Raw genomic sequence first — 18,025 nt, forward strand, 5'->3', positions numbered from 1 at the left:
AGTAAGAGACATCCTGAGATCTCTCCCATGAAACAAAAATAAAATGAATATCTAAAACTCAACAAAAAACACCCAAACTGCACAGCAGCATGCTTGAGCATGGTATCTGCCCATAAGAGCTACAACAGGTCAGATCTCTGGGTGTTGGGCAGTGGACTGGGAGAAATAAAGAAGCTGCCTCTCCCAGCCACAGGAGCTCCTTGCAGGAAAAGGGAGAGGAGTGAAGGTGTGGCAAATTCCCTGATCGGTCTGCGTGGGAGGGCTGGATCTTCTAGCAACCAGCAGCAGGGCCAAGTCATCAGAGCAGAAAGCAAAGAAGTGGGAAGGGATAGCAGAGAAACAACAATTGATTTTTACTGGCCCCCAGTTCCAAAACCAAGGCTGAGCTGCAGCTCCCAACTCCCAACCCAGAGGGCCCCTTTCCTCATATCCTCTGAGACCAAACACCGCGGAGTCCCAGGAAAATCTGAGCAGAAGCTGCCGAGACTGAAACTACCTCTTGCAGCCTTTGGAGCTTCCTGGAGGAGGAGGGGGAGAGGAAAAGGTGCAGTGAGTTGCCTGATCAGCCTGCCTAGAAGTGCTGGAATTTCTAGCAGCCAGCACCAGGGCACAGTCATCATGGCAGGAAGCAGAGAGGTGGGATGGAATTGCAGAGAAACAATAATTGATTTTTACTAGCCCTAGTTGCAAAATCGAGGCTGAGCCACAACCCCTAGCTCCCAACCCAGAGGGACCTCCCCCCATACCCTCTGAGACCAATCACTGTGGAGCCCCAGGGGAATCTGCAAACACTTCTGAAACTGTTGCTAACACTGATAGGGACTGAAACCGAGAGTAGCAAGCGTGATTAAATATCTACAGGAAAATGAAAAAAAAACAAAAACATTATTATATAGAGCATGGATCCAAGAGGATTAGACACCACCTACAGGAAAGCAAAAGGAAAGCTCCTTCTTTGCAGCAGGCAAAAGAGAGACCTTTATATAATAAATCTTCTTTCTGGAAAAACAACAGAATATACTTCCATGAATGCCCAGGCAGAGAAATAGTCCATTAAACACCATGAACAACCAAGGTGGCAAGCCATCTCAGAAATAAAGAGAAAAATCTCCAAAAAATAAGCTTACAGACATAAAAATATGCAACTTAAATGACAGAGAATTCAGGATGGCACTTCTGAAAAACCTCTATGAGATCCAAAATAACTCAAATCACCAATTTCAGGAAATGAAAAAACAACTAGGTGAGCAGAGCAAGGAGATTGAAGCCCTCAAAAGGAACCAAATAGAACTTCTGGAGATGAGGAACACACACCAAAAGAGAGGAAAAATGAAATAGCAAGTTTCAGAAATTGAGTTGACCAAATGAAGGATCAGTATATCGAAGACAGAAATCTAGAAACAAATCAGAAAGAAGAAAAGAGAGAACCGAAGAATGTAAAATAATGAAAGAGAAATCCAAGAACTAGCTAATATCATTAGGAGAGGAAACATAAGAATAAGGGGCATAACCGAAGACAAGGAAAAGGAACAGGGGCTAGAAAGCATTTTCAGACAAACGGTAGACAAGAATTTTCCAAATCTAAGAAATGAGCTGGAGCTTAGGATTCAAGAAGTCAACAGAACACCCAATTATCTCAACCCGAAAAGGTCTTCACCAAGACATATTGTATTAAAGTTATCAAAAATTAACAACAAAGATAGAATTCTCGGGGCAGCCAGGGAAAAGAAAATGGTAAGTTATAAAGGAAAACACATTATTAGATTATCCTCAGACTTCTCAGTGCATGTCGTCTGAGAATAAAGACAGTTTTAATTTTACTTTCCAATTTAGATGCATTTTACTTCTTTTTCTTGCAATGTTGAGTGGTAAGGACCTCCAGTACAATGAAATGGTTCAATCAGACATTTCGAGATTAGAAGATGTCGAAAAAAAGTTTTGTCATTTGTAGAGGAAAAGTTTGAAATACCATCTAGAGTAATGCACTAATATAAAAGTGGTAAATGTCATATTATTAAAAACACAAAGTTAAAATCTGTAGCAATTGTATTTTAAAATCCGATGTGGGGAAATTGTATAAGCGTAGGATTTCCCAAAACTGGACAGATTTTATGAAAAGAAGCATTGATTAGGAAAAAGAAGCTAAAATATGCTGTAAAATTAAAGCTCTAAAGTCTTACCCTAATTTTATTAAGCAGAATATTAGCATTATGAAATTTAGAGGAAAGGAGTCTTTAAACTTAAGATAGTCTTTCAGCCCGAATGCTTGATTTTACTGTACCAAGTATTTAAATATCTTCATTGATAAATAGTTTGCTATATTCTGGAATATCTCATTCCATCTTTGGATTTTACTAATTGTTAGCATATCCATTGTTAAGTCTTCAGTTGAATTGTGCTTCTCAGTATTTTTCACTCATTGATCTTTTCCTTCTTTGAGGTATCTTTTCTCAGTGTTAATTATCTTAAGTGACATCATATATTTTTATTATGATATAATTCCATGTCTCTATCCTGATCATTTTCTTCTGAACATAGCTCAACTTTTATAAATCCATGGTAAAAGTACAATGTATAAAACTGATTCTATTTTACATGTGGAAAATAAGGAGGCACCAATTATTTCAAATAGTACATCAATTTGACTTATTTGCTTTCTGTAGTGGCTTTGCTCAATATTTGCAATGAAGAATGCAAGTTTACATCCTCTGAGGTCCACAAAATAGTGGCTTTTATGTTCCACTATAAAAAGTGCTATATAGAAGAATTCATATGAAATTAGTAGTAAATACCTAAGGGTGTATGTAAGTCTGCCTAAGGGAACCTAAAAGAGGGTGTGACGATTCATCTGAAAAATGTATAGGAATGATTAGAAGTAACCAAGTTGAAAAGAGATGGAAGGACATTCCAATTTAAGGAACTACATAGACAAATTGAGGTATGGTTACTTAGGAGTTATAAGAGGTCTGAATTCTTTTATACCTCATTACATTTTCAGCTTTGTTTGTTTTGAATTTTTTTCTGTGTTGTTGTGTCACTCTCCTTGCAAAGTACTTGCAGGATTACCATTTATGAAAACTACAAAAACAAGAGCATTTTTTCCACTTTTATCTATGAATTTACATTTGGAGGAATTTGGGTTTGTCTCAGTAAGGAGAGAATATTGAAAACATTTTTAAAATGTTCTTCACTTGATATAATACACAAAATGAGGAAGAAATAGGCTGACTTCCAATACATTCATAAAATGATATGAATACAAATCTGGATGAAACTGTGATATTGACATAGGCCTTGTGGAGAGACTAATTGAGATGGGCAGTGTCACTAAATTAATGAAAGATGTCAGCACAGTTTAATATTAATAAAAATAATAACTATGAAAAGCTTTAGCATTAATGCTTTTAGTAGCAACAGCTGCTGTGTCTGTCTTTGTTTTAACAGCTGTTCCATGTAGGTGACAGGCCGACAGGAGAACAATCAAGGTTTATTTCTGGTTGAATTTTTAGTTTCTTCTTTCATTTGTGGGTTATTGTTTGAAAAGAAGTGTACCCACATTCTCTGCTTTGTCAGCAGTCTTTCTTTTCAAGTTTTTGAAGCTTGTCATAGATAGCTAGCACACAACTGGACTTTTTAAAGCTTTTTATTGTATGTGCATGATGTCCTCTATGACTTTGAAATAAGTAAAATAAAGTTATCCATGCTTAAAAATTGCATTTTGGCATATATGTAACAAAACTAGTTTAACTTGCATAATTGCTGGTATAGCTGTAGAATTGTGTCACTCTGGCTTGCAGGGTGCATTATTGATTTTTCAGTAAATGTTGAAATAAATCATAATAATGGGCTTTCAAATCTGACTAAAATCAGAGTAATTCCACTTATTTTGAGAAAGTGAGTTACTTTAAGTGTATAAGTATATTAATGCCAAATCTTCATTAGATGGCAAATTTATTCTCATAACTATTTCCTGGGTCAAGTAAGGCATGTCTGAAGATACATGAATGCTCTCAGTCTACAATACCAATTAATTCACTACAGAGATACTTTTCCGAACAATGCTCTAGTCAACTGAGTTAATGTTGTGCCTAATCACCTCTAGAACCAATGTTCTAACAAAAAATTTCTGGACATTTTCCAAACAAAATGATTTAAAGCAGTAATAACAACAAACTAAAAAACTTGGTTAACACAAATTTTTTATAAGTCAGGAATGATGAGTCAGAACTGCTCCTAAGAATTCAGAAAACACAAAACATTTGAGGAATTTTAAGACTCTACAGACTTGGAAGAGAAGAGACTCATAACACAAATAAATGCACATGTGCAAACACACACACAGGAACAACAAGCAAAATATTTCTAATCATTTTGAAATGATATTTATTGGAATTTTCCAGTCAACACGGCAGAGTAGGTAAGTGCTGTACTTGCTGCCTCTCACAACAACATCAAGATTGCCACTAAACTGCAGAACAATCATCATTGAGGATTGCCCGAAGTCTAGCTGAACAAGAGTCTTATAACTAAGGACATACAGAAGAAGCCACATCAAGACTGTGGCAACATGGAACAGGCTGGTCTTGTACCCATATGTGGCAGTTAAAAATCAGGAGGGATATCTCAGCTGTGGAGTTGTGGAGTCTTCCTGGAGGAGCGAGGGGTTTCAGCCCCATAAAACACTCCCCAGCCCAGGGTTCCAGTACCTACAATTTCTGGCTGTGAAAACCAGAAGAGATTTGTTTTCTGGTTGAGTGAGATAGAGGGCAGCTGGAGTCCCAGGAATTTCTCTTAAAAGGCCAGAGCACAGACTTTCTTGCAATAGACCCACTTGCTCTGAGTTCCAGAGTTGGAGCAGCAGCTCAAAAAGTGCCAGAGACATTCAGAGAGAAACTGAATCATCTGGCATCTGGGCAAGGGCTAGAGAGACAGCTTTCATCTAGACAGAAGTGCTGGCAAAATCCACTGTTTCTTTGTCCAACCCTTCCTACTTCCAGTGTTCAGAAAGTTGGCCACCATTTCTGAGTCTCCATCAGCCTGGCTAACACAGGTTGTCCAGTCCTGGTGATTATCTGAGACCCTACCCCACCCAAAATCCAGTCCCACTCAAGCCGCTTCCAGTGGATTTTCCATGAAAATGACCTGTCTTGGCTCATGCTCTGGACTTTCCTAAAATCTCTCAAAGGTTCACAAAAACAAACAAATTGTGTCTAGCCTCAGTGTGTCCCTAACTCTTTCTGAATAGCCCCAAGCCTGGCATTAGTGGCAGCCTGCCTCCATCTTGGCTTGGCTCATGTTAATACCAAGCCCAGTGTGGGTGGCAGACATTTGCAGAATTGCTTGGTGAATCTTGCCAGGTGGCCCTGAGGAGGAAACAAGCTATGGCTAAACTTGGCCTATGGCAGGACTCTTCCCAGAAGACCCCAAGGCTGGTACACCTCATGGCCAGCTTTAGATCAAGCCAGAGCACCACCCAGAGCTGCATCTAAGATGACATACTTAAAGGGCAGACTGGGATGGTACCCTCTGCAGGGTCAACCCTTCACCGGCCAGTCCTTACAACCTGATTAGCCCAAGGGTCAATCCCTCCCATTGACATGCAAACAGCAACCAAACCTTAACTACTATAAGAGAGCACATATGACCCATACAATGTACACTCCTGGAGTACATGTCTCAAGTGACCAGGGAAAACTGCACCACTGGGCCCTACAGGACACTCACTACATAAGGCCACTCTACTAAGACTGAGAGATATAGGATCTCCACCTAATACATAGAAACAAACACAAGGAGGCAGTAAAAATAGGAAGACAAAGAAACATGTGTTAAATGAAAGAATAGAACAAAGCTCCAGAAAGAGAAAACAAAATGTAGACAAACACTCTACCAGATGCAGAATTTAAAACACTGGTTCTAAAGATGCTCAATGGACTTAGGGGAAGAGAAACTCAGTGAGAACTTTAACGATGAAATAGAAAACATAAAAATAAAGATAGAAAACATAAAAAAGAACCAGTTAGAAATGAAGAATGTAATAACTTAAATGAAGAATACATTACAGGGAATCAATAGTAGAGTACATAAAGCAGAGGACTGAATCAGCAATTTAGAAGATAAAGTAGCAGAAAACACTCAGAATAGAAACAAATAGACAAAAAAATTAAAATAAAAAATGAGACTAGTTTAAGAGATCTCAGGAACAATGTCAAGCATACCAACATTTACATCATAGAGTACCAGAAGGAGAAGAGAGAGAGCGAGGAATTGAAAACTTGCTTGAAGAAATAATGATAAAAAACATTCCTAACTGGTAAAGAAAATAGACATACAAGCCCAGAAAGTGGGTTAAGTCCCATGCAAGATAAACCCAAAGAGGCCCACACCTAGACACATCATAATTAAAATGCCAAAGATTAAAGACAAAGAGAGAATCCTAAAAGCAGTGAAAGAAAAGCATTTAGTTACCTACAAGAAAGCCCCAGTAAGACTGTCAACTAATTTATCAACAGACTTTGCAAGCCAGAAAGAACTAGCATGAAATATTCAAAGTAATAAAAATCAAGGACCTACAACCAAGATACTCTATCCAGCAAAGATGATATCATTTAGAATCAGAGGACGAATAGAGCTTTCCAGGAAAGAAAAAGCTGGAGGGGTTCATCAATGCTATTATAAGAAGTCCCCCTCAGAGGAACTTCTTGAAGAACAAGAAGGAGGAGGAGGAGAATGAGGGAAGGAAGAAGAAAAAAAGATAAAAAACATGAATAATAAAATAGCAATAACTATGTATCTATCAATGATTACTTTAAATGTAAATGCTCCATTCAAAAGATAAGGTGGTTGGTATGTGTTGATATGATTGGCTGGCAAACAGTGGCTTTCTTTTCCTTTTTGGGTGCCTGAGGGTTGGCCACCATCATGAATAAGACAGAAACTATCCAGACCAGTAAGTTCATGACCAATATACTACTTCAACAGAAACAAATGGTCATCAATGTCCTTCACTCTGGAAAGGAAACAGAACCTAAGACAGAAATTTGGGGAAAATGAGCTAAAATGTATAAGATCACACCAGATGTCATCTTTGTATTTGAACTCAAAATCCATTTTGTTGGTGGCAAGACAACTGGCTTTGGAATAATTTATGATTTTTTTGGATTATGTAAAGAAAAATGAACTCAAATATAGACTTGCAAGACATGACTTGTATGGGAAGAAAAAGACCTCAAGAAAACAGCAAAAAGAACACAAGAACAGAATAAAAAAATGTTAGGGGGACTGTAAAGGCCAATGTTGATATTGGTGAAAAGTGAGATGGAGATTGAACAACAGAAAGAGTAAAGATTTATTAACGACTTAATCTGTGGTGATTGAGCATGTTTTTAATGAGAATATTAATAAACTATGAACTTTTATGTGAGGAAAAAAAGATAGAGTAGCTGAATGAATAGAAAAACAATACCCTGACATATGCTGCCTACAAGAGACTCACTTTAGATCAAAAGACACACATACAGACTGAAAGCAGAGGGATGAAATACATATTTATTAAAAATGAAAACAAAAGAAAAAAGAAGCTGGGTAGCAGGGTAGCAATATTTATACCAGACAAAATATACTTTAAAACAAAGTCTATAAGAAGAAACAAAGAAGAATCCATTTGTCTTAGTTCTAGGTATTTATCTGAAGAAACCCAAAACACTACTTCAAAGGGACATGTGAATTCATATGTTCATTGTAGCATTATTTATAATTGACAAGATATGGAGGCAACCTTGGCATGCATAAATGAATAAATGAATAAAGAAGAGGTAGTACTTATATACAATGTAGTATTACTCAGGAATAAAATACATAAATAAATAAATAAAACCTTGTCATCTACAACAATATGGATGAACCTAGAGGGTATTGTGCTGAGCAGAGTAACTCAGTCAGAAGAAGATAAATGCCATATGATTTTACTTACATGTGGAATCTAAAGAACAAAATAAACAAAATAAAAACAAATTCATAGAGATAGAGAACATTTTGAGGGTTGCCAAATGGGAGGAGGACTAGGGGGTATCTGAAAAAGGTGAAGAGGTTAATAAGTAAAAATTAGTAGTTAAAAATATTCATGGGGATTAAAGTATAACATAAGAAATATAGCTAATAATATTGTAATAATTATGTATGGTGTCAGATGGGTACTAGATTTATTCAGGTGATTGCTTCATGAGTTATATAAATGTCTAATCACTATGTTATACACATGAAACTAATATAACATTGTATGCTCGCTATAATTGAAAAAATATAAAAATTATTAAAAAGTGACATTTATTAAGTGCTTATTGTTATGTATAATAAATGTATTATTTTAAGAGCATCATCTCATTTAGTTCTTATAAAAAATATAATAAAGTAGAAAAGTAATTGTCTTTATTTTATAAATGATTTTGCAGAGAGGTTAAATAACAAGACAGATCACAGCTACTATCAATGCTTTCAAGCATTATACTCTATCACTGCAAAACTATGCTAAGCATATTGTCGATGATGCTATATAAATTAATTTAGTTATTTGATTAAAAATAGTCTTGTCAGCTAGTAATATTTTATTGATAGTTTATTCAGTTATCAAGCTTTTACTGTGCAATTTTAACTGTTGGTAGACAACTTGAGGAGTTGCAAAATTAAGGTAAATTTTATGATCATATAAGCCTAAAAAATCAGTTAATAGTCCAAGAAGAGTAACATTTTAGGACAGCTAAGTTTTCAATGACTTTCCTTTATTAAATGAGGCTTGGAGAAGGAGAAAATGAGATATTAAGATTTTTTTAGACTAGCAATTTGTTTATGCATATTTACATAATAGCATCCAAAGAATAATATTTTAAAAGTGAATTTTAAATTTATTTTATATTTTTTCAAAAATTAAATTATGAAAAGAATACTACGATATGCTGTTTGTTTTCACACATGAAAAGTTTCTAAAAGAACAGTCATAAATATTTTTAAATGAGGCTGAAAGAATAACAAATAATGTTTTAAATATAATTAGCTCATCTAGGTATAAAACAAATACTGTAGTTTGCTTCATCTCTGTGTACACCTTAAAAACCTGAAGCATGCAGAAATGCTATATTTAGGTTAATCAATAGTGAAGCAATATATTACATTTGTATTAGAGTGCTCCAGAGAAACAGAACCAATAAGATAGATATAGATATATCTATATATGAATAAGTTGTTTTCAGAGAGATTAAGAATCTAATACATATGCAATTATATTCCTATTATATACTGTCTATATATAGGTAGATAGATATTGATATCTGATCTCTCTCTATATATATATATAGCATCTCTCTCTTGCTCTCTCTCTTCACATAGAGAGAGAGAGAGCATGAGAGATATTTATTATTCAATGTGTCCCATGAGATTACAAAAGGTTATTATTAAGAAGTCCCATAATCTGTTGTCTGCAAACTGGAAAACCAAGAAAGCCAATGGTGTAATTTAGTTTGAATCCAAAGTCCTAAGGACCAGGAGTGCCAAAATTAGAGGACAGAATGTGTATGTCCCAGTTCACATGGAGAGTAAATTTACTTTTGCTCCATTTTTTTTTTCATTCTATTTAGGTCCTTAGCAGATTGTATAATGATGCCTGTCTTCAATGATGAAGAAGATTTTCTTTACTTGGTTTATCAATTCAAATGCTAATTACAATTAATATTTTGCTGTATATCTTCAGTTGTTCAATCATGCATTCAAAACTATTTATAGAACACTTATAATATACATATACTTTACCAGTTAATAAGAACATGTTCCTGCTCTCGTGAATATTACAGTGTAATTGGGAATCTAAACACATCAATAAGAATTTTGATGAGTGTATGGATAAAACAGCAGCGAGGCTTAGAGCATAAGAATGAGATCCTAATCCAGATTTTCTAATCATAAAAAGATTCCCAAATCAAGTGATGACAAAATTAAGATCTGGGGATTTTAGCTCAGAGAAGAATTAGGAATAGGGACAGCAGAAAGAAGAGGAGAAATATTTCTTAGATGAGGAGAATAATAAAAAAAGTTTGGTTTCTGTAGCAATGTTTTCTAGGAGTGATGCACAGAGAAATGAGACTAGAGAGATAACTATAAGAAAGTTCACAAAATGTTTTAAAAGACATGATATGAACTGTAGATTTCATCCTAAAGTGATAAATTCAAAAAAGGCTTTTAAATTGCAAGTAACTGTGAACAGATGTGCATTGGGAAAGGTTTTTTTTGGAGGATGTTAAACAGTGGGCTAGTTAGAAATCCGAAGCAGTAATTTAAAAAAGAAAGCATGAAGACCTGAACTAGTTGATGATAGTGGGGACAGAGAGAAATTGATGTGTTGTAGATATTACTTCTTGGTGTAAAGAGAATTTATTATTGTTGAGATGTAGCAGGGAGAAATAAATACAAAATAAAGAAAAGTTTTTTGGTTTGAGCAGCTGGTTAAATAAAGCTAGCATCGGTTGATAGATAATCTAGGATGATCAGATTTAGTAAAGATATAAGTTCTATTTTAGAGGTGTAAGTTTGAAGTTTTAATACTCAAGTGGAAATGTGAAGCAGACAGTTGAAGTTGTGGATGCTCAGAGAATCCACTGTCATCATTATCAAATATGTTATTGAGATTACTGGGGAGAGTGAGTAAAGAAGGCCTAGGACATAAGCCATATTTAGTGCTGGGCAGATCAAGAAGAAATTACAAATGGTAAATGCTAAAAAGGAAGGTCATAGAGATTCATTCACTTATTTTCTATATACTTATTGAACATCTGTGAGACAGGCATGGTTTTCAGATGTTAGGAAGCTATCAGTAAATAAAATAGTCTAAGGTTCCTGTCTTAAATGATGAGATATGGAAATCAAGAAGGAGGCATACCACTTCAAGAAGTGAGTGGTTGACATCTAAATTTTTAAAAACAATTTTTTTTTCTCAAACATTCCATTTATCCTCATTGAACAAGGTGAGTCTAGCTAAATCTGATATTTTTCAAAAATAAAATGACTAGCACTCCTTATATGTCTTTATTCTTTTCTTAGATTTTGTTAGACTCTTCTCAGATCTTCTTAAAGGGCTAATTTATATTAGTCTATGTAACTTCTGCAATGATTAGGGACTAGGAAAACTGTATTTTCAGCAGAATAATTTCTTTTCATATGTCATATTTCTGTATGCAAAAGACTTCATGCTGGGAACATTTTCATGTGCTTTTATTAACTTGGCTCTCACTGAAGAATGCAGTGTGCCTGTGTCTGTAGAAGACTCCTGCCCCAATGTTTCCTAAATGGGTGTAGCGGTATCTCTTCTTCCTAATACTGCTATCGACATGCTTATCTTTAAAGGCAAAGATGATCCAGGAAGAATGTGTTCTATCTCATAACTGGTCTTAATATTCTCCTTTGTCCCTCAAACTACATGTCTAAGATCTTCTCTACTCTTTCCTGTGATATTATGCTCCTTTTTCTGGAAGATGACATCTTATTAAATATTATCTATTATGATTCCGCATCCAACTACAATGTGTGTGTGTTGAGGGGGAATTTTCCTACACCATCAAGCAATTCTCCAATACCAGCTTGGTGCTCTATAATCCAACTCAACTATGACACTATTCCACATAAAGATAGCATTAGATCCCACAGGTTAAGGGCTAAGTCTTCTCCTAGAAGACTGCTACCACTTCCCCTTCAGATGCCAATTACCAATCGAAGTTGTCACCTATGTTTCTGACCGACTGGTTAAAGATTGGAGGTTCCAAATACCTCTTCTTTGGGTTTGATTAATATGCTAGAGCAGCTCACAGAAATCCAAAGAAATATTTGCTTACTAGATTATCAGTTTGTTATAGAAGGATATAACTCAAGAACATACAGATGGAAGAGATGAATAGGGCAAGATATGGGAACAGGACATGGGGTTTCCATGCTCTTTCCTAGTGTATCACTATCCCAAGATCTTTAAACTAGAAGTTTGAGGTTTTAGAGATGCGTCATCAATGGGCACAATTGATCAAATCATTGGCCATCAATTTGCCTTTCGGCCCTCTATCTTCTTGGAGGTCAAAAATGAGGCTTAAATTTTAACATTTCAATCACACAGGTTAGTTCTCCTTACAGCCAGCCGCATTCCTTAGCTGTGGTCCCAAAGTTACCTCATTAACAAAATAAAAGACAATTTATGCTCTCATCACTTTGGTAATTTCTAAAGGTTTTAGAAGCTCTGTGTCAGAAATAGGAGAAAAAAAGATTTATATGTATTATAAATTTCAATATTACAGCTATATTTTCAATCTGGTTTCACATTAATGATTTTTTTGTTTAAAATATTTGATATTTTAGGCAAAGGCATGACATGTAACCTTTATTTCTAGAACTGATCATGCTCCTCTCCACTATTTTCAGTTTTTGAGATATTTCAATATTCAATCCTGTTCTGTCATTTGGTACTATATGGAATAGGAGGTAAAGAAAAAAATATCATTTCTATGTTACATTAAATTCCTAAAATTATCACAAATTTTAAAAACAAATTCATGAACACCAACAGGCAGGTACATTAGTTAGGAATTAAATTACAATATCAAAAAGAAAAGAATTTTATATTTGAAATTAAATTACATTTTATATTAAATTTTGTAAGGACCATTCCTCTTATTTCTTACATAAGTCTAAATTTATATCACACCCTTTTAACAGCATCATTCACTTGATGTTTTATGAATATGCCAAGTACTCACGGACTTCGCACTGGTTTTTCCTCTTCCTTGGGACATCCTTCCTGACACCTGAATTTTTTTTCTATCCTTTCCTTAAAATATTTATTCAAATATTGCCTTTCAGAGAAGATTTCCCAGACAACCTTATATTTCTTTGCAGCATTACAAAAAACCGACCCATTATATATTTATTATATATTTATATTCTTATACCTCTATTAGCTTATAACTTCAAGATAACATACATTTTGGTTATTTTCTTTATCATCTTAATCTTAGTGTCAAGAATAGAACTTGACTCATAGTAGGCACTCAATAATATTTGTTGAGTGAATTAATGAATAAATAATTTACCTCCTATTGTACAGATCATTTAGCACAATGTTATCAATCTAATTAAATAAAAAATAAGACTGCTAAAGATTATTAAAATTTAATATCAAAGATTTATCAGCTTTACATACATATCATTTACATTTTGGGATCAGAGAGAGTCAAATTATCATTATGAAAAATACAGAAAAAAATGTTTAAAATGTATATAACATTTTGAAAAGACCAGCCTAATCCCAATGCTAAGTAATTTCAACATGTTCACTTGTTATCATTTCACTTTTAGTCCTTATTTCTCAGCTATGTTTCATGGATCTCTTCTCTGCAAGAAACTCCAAGGTCTGCTCCCATTTATTTATTCAGATTTTATGCACAAGGATAAGTTATAACTCCTTGAGACAGAGCATCTCATTTTCCAAGACACCCCACAGATATCAGCAATTACACTGCTATACAAAAGGTTTCCATCCAAGCAAATAATTTGTTTTCTAGTGAAAAATAAAGGATATCTCGCTTCTGAAAAGAGATTTTTTTCATTGTTTCTTCTATAACTGTGAATGACCTGTGAGACCCATCTGGTCTTTCCACAAATGAAAGAAAGAAAATCCTTCAAGGGTAAAATATTACTTATTCTATGAGAAAACATTTTTAAATTAAAAAAAAGAAAGTGCTTGGCTTGTATCACGGCATGTGTCTGATTTGAATCACTTTCAGCTAGTACTATTGTGCCACTTAAAATATATTTGTTGTACAATACATATGTAAAAGGAAGAAAATATTTTATTTCAGAATACCATTTGCAATAAGCAAGAAAACCATTCTTGCATTATCAGAATAAATAAAATATTGTACATGAATATTTTATAGTTTACTAGCAAATAGTTCAATAACATCTTTATACCTATATACATTTTTTATGAAAAAGTTCCAAAATTATACTGAAATATATATCTGCCTCATATAGAAGATGGAAATCATAACTCAGCCATTTTGCAGAATACATAAAATAATTGAATGAGCCAAAATAAAACATAGTACTCTCATGATTATGAAAGCATATAAAATAGTTTTAATTTTAAAACTATCTTTCACTGGATTATTTTTACATATAGCTAGTTATCAATTTTTCATCAAACATTGCTTTAGTTAATTTTTTTGGGTTCAGCATTCTAGGTCACACAGTATAGATCAAAGGCATTTACCTAATTGTATGCTAAAGCATTTGTTTCTTTCCTTCTTATAGATACTTCCTTGGCTCTAATCTTCATTATATTTAATCTGGATATTTTAATCGTCTCCCAACTTGCCTTACTGCCAATAATTTCAACTCAGGTCAAGTGCTACCCAACACTATTTCTAGATAAATCTCTAGTATAGTAGAAAATAAAATAATGAATAAAACAGACTATGTAAAGTCTTAGAAACTTTTGCTAGATGAATAATTTCAAGTAAATCAATTAACCTCTCCAATTTAGTATACTTACTTGTAAATTGAAGATGATCTCAGCACTGGGTTATCTGTGAAAATAAAATGAGGTGCGATTTGGCAAGAAACATCAGGGATTGAACATGGTAGTGCTGACTTAATGTTGGTTATTTTCCTTCTTCTTCCTGAAACATAAAACTATTGTTGTCATATCATCTTCTACATAATAAAATCCAAAGTCATTAAGGCATACAAGCTTTATATGATATGTCCGTATTCCCAAAATCATCTCTCCTCATGCTTTCTCTAGAATACAACTTGATGCTACAATAATAGCTAAGGCTATAGGCTATGCTGCTGCACAAAATACTATTTGTGTGTGTGTGTGTGTGTGTGTGTGTGTGTGTGTGTGTGTGTGTTTAATAATCTGTAAGTTTGTCATGGGTCCGATACTGTATTTTAAATCATGTCTGAATTCAAAACTTCCTACTGTGGTTGGTTATCTTGTAAGTTATCCTGTAAAACTGTTCTTGCCCACTTATTCCTTGCAATAGCTTTAAGTACTTTTAAGTTTTTTCTTCAGTTTGAAGAAAAGAGGTTCAAAAAATAAGCCAAAAGTATTATCTTCAAAGATAATAGTAAATGCTAATTTAATGGCAGAACAAAAAATTTAAAATGTCAAATGCCTATGTAATAGATTTTTGAAAAAAATTATGTCAAGTTAAGCAAGGCAATTAAAACAGTTTATCTTACCAGTTTTTTTTTTCCACAGAAGAAAAGAAAAGCATAAATTATGAAATGTTTTAACACACTTGCTTAAAGTTATGGTAATAGACATTGTAAAAATCACTTCAATACTTTTTTTGTGTATCCAAGCCATTTCCAATGTAACTTTGAAACTATCTCATCAATAGAAAGAGTATATTTCCCCAAACCTTGAATATAATCTAACTTTGTGGCTTGCTTTAGCCAATAGAATGCCTACATGAAATTACAAGCATAGACCTCAAACATCTTACCTACTTTTACTTGGAACCTGGCCACTGCCAAGTTAGGAAGTCCAAGAAAGCCTTTTGAAGGATGCAAGATTATATGGAGAAGAGTCTAATTGTCACGGATGAGGAATTCAGAGACTAACCTAAAAATATCTATACTTGTATATAGCCCTTCCAAAATTAACAGAGCTGGTTACACAATACAAGTTGACCACAGACTCATGAGTGAGCTCAGACAAGAAAAAAAGAGCAAACCAGGTTATCTATGGACTCATAAATACTAATGAATAAATATTTTTTAATCTGCTGCATTTTGAGGTGGCAACTATTAAACTCTATTTTATTTGCTAGACTATACATGACTCAGTGTTCAAAGTACCATATTGAGAAAAAAATGTGAAAATAAATCATATAGATAAAATATATGTTCCCTTGTACCAATTTTAAATGTTTTAGTTCTATGAATAATTGCCATTTCTTCTTTATTATAATTTATACTGCATTTGTCATTATATTTTATACTGCTTTAGTTGTCAGTCAACATTGAATAATAAAATAAATATCTTAGTATTTATCATAATTTATTCAAAATATATGTATTGACTATTTGCTAAAACAAAGACAAACTACTCCATAACAGGAGTAGGGGAGTTAAACAGTAAGTCTTGAGATATCCTGCCAATCGAGCTTTTTAGTCAAGACAACCAAGAAATGTATGCATGGCTTTGGTAAATGGGCAATAATTTTCACTTCATATTCCAATTAGAAAATTCAACCTCCCCCCCCTCCACACGAAGCCAACAACATCCCCCATCCCTCACTGTGCTGTGGCATGTTGATATATATACCAGAGTATGACAGAGCACACTGATTTAGGACACTGTATTCAATTTAGAAGAGATTGGCACTGCTGCAGTTTCAAAAACTCTTCCTAGGATATAAAAAGCAAAGCAAGAATTTAACTGTTTAAAATGTACAATGTAAGAATGAAAATCCTCTTAGCAATTATGTTTTATTATCATATGATACTTAGGATCCTGGTGCAGGAAAATGTGACTCCAGTATAAAATACATAAAAATAGATTAGTAGAATTTGGAGACTTCCAAAAAAAAAAATTCATTATGCATTGTACAAGAATATTACTGTTCTAGCCGTACTAGCTTAAGGATTTCCAAAGAAAAATTGAGAAATAATACTATCGAAGAGAGTATGAGGAACTATTAGCCCTCACTGCATAGAATCTCTAATTGGTTATAGTTATGCTAAAATTAGCACAGTAGTAAAGTTATGTTATATATTATATAAAGCTAATTTTAGAGTATAGTGTGATTTCTTAGTGCCTTTTTTTTTTAAATCTGTATTGGCATCATAAAATTCTTAATTAACAAAAACCTCCAAGTAAATGGTAGATATCTATACCAATTGGATGTTGACAACAATTTTTAAGAGCACATTTTAGGAAATATTGTTTGATAAGGACTTTTTATTTCTGTACATATGATGTCACATACTATATAAACCACCAACTGGGCAGTGAGAAAAAAAGATTAATGTGACACAATTACCATACCCAGAAACTCATAATCTAGCTTTGAGGCTTCTTGAATACCGGTTTCTCAGTTGAAAGTGGCATTGAATTTTGAAAAGAACTAGAATAGTAATACTATTTAACAACAACAACAACAACAACAACAACAACAACAACAACAACAACAAATGCTAGAACTTTATAGTACTTCTTATGGCTCAGGTTCAGATCAAAGTGTTTTACCTAGGTGTGCTCATTTATCACAGCAAACCTATGAGCTAGGAATTATTGTAAAGCTTATTTTGCATATGAGGAAATTGAGACACAGACAAGTGTTTGTTATTGGAAGTTCAGGAAGTACCTGAACTAGAAATTGAAGCCAGATAGTCTGTTTCCAGGGTGTATGCCCTTAAACCACTATACTATACAAATTCTCTTGGCATTTTCAAAGTACTTTGGAGAGCAGTTATTTGCTACAACTTGTTTAATGTCATTTCAGGCTTGTTCCTCCATCCATATCTTACAGTCAATATTACTAAAGAGCTTTGATTTTGAAGCCAAATGGGGCAGGCTATTGAATTCTGAATTCACTAATTCATAACTGCATCAACCTGCATAATTTACTTCTCTGAACTCTGGAAAAGAGCTTTTCAGCTCTAAATTATAGGTTATAACAGAACTCTCTCAGCCCATGTGATTTCAACATAGCAATGGTGTACAGCTTCCTGCACACACTTGGCATCCCACTCTGACTGCAGTAAAATTTTATTTTCTGCCTTACATCTTTTTCCAAAGCCAGAGGAAGTCTCTAAGCATGAGGATACAGGTGCAGTCTTGGAGAGTTCTCAATCAATAGCATGTTTCAGTATCTCATCCTTTGGGACAGACTATTCTGAGGTATATTCTAGAGTTTCTCAAAATGTTCCTAATGGGAATAAACTCCAATTATTAAAGTTAATAAACAGCTCAAGGCCCCTTTAA

General features: G+C 34.0%; 1 pseudogene; it reads left to right on the forward strand.

Moving 5' to 3' along the window:
• The first annotated feature begins 6,921 nt into the window (after positions 1–6,921).
• Positions 6,922–7,316, forward strand: LOC107510422 (annotated as a pseudogene).
• The last annotated feature ends 10,709 nt before the right edge of the window (positions 7,317–18,025 follow it).

The sequence above is a fragment of the Rousettus aegyptiacus genome, unplaced genomic scaffold (assembly GCF_014176215.1).
Source record: "Rousettus aegyptiacus isolate mRouAeg1 unplaced genomic scaffold, mRouAeg1.p scaffold_m13_p_4, whole genome shotgun sequence".
In the NCBI taxonomy this organism is placed as follows: domain Eukaryota; kingdom Metazoa; phylum Chordata; class Mammalia; order Chiroptera; family Pteropodidae; genus Rousettus; species Rousettus aegyptiacus.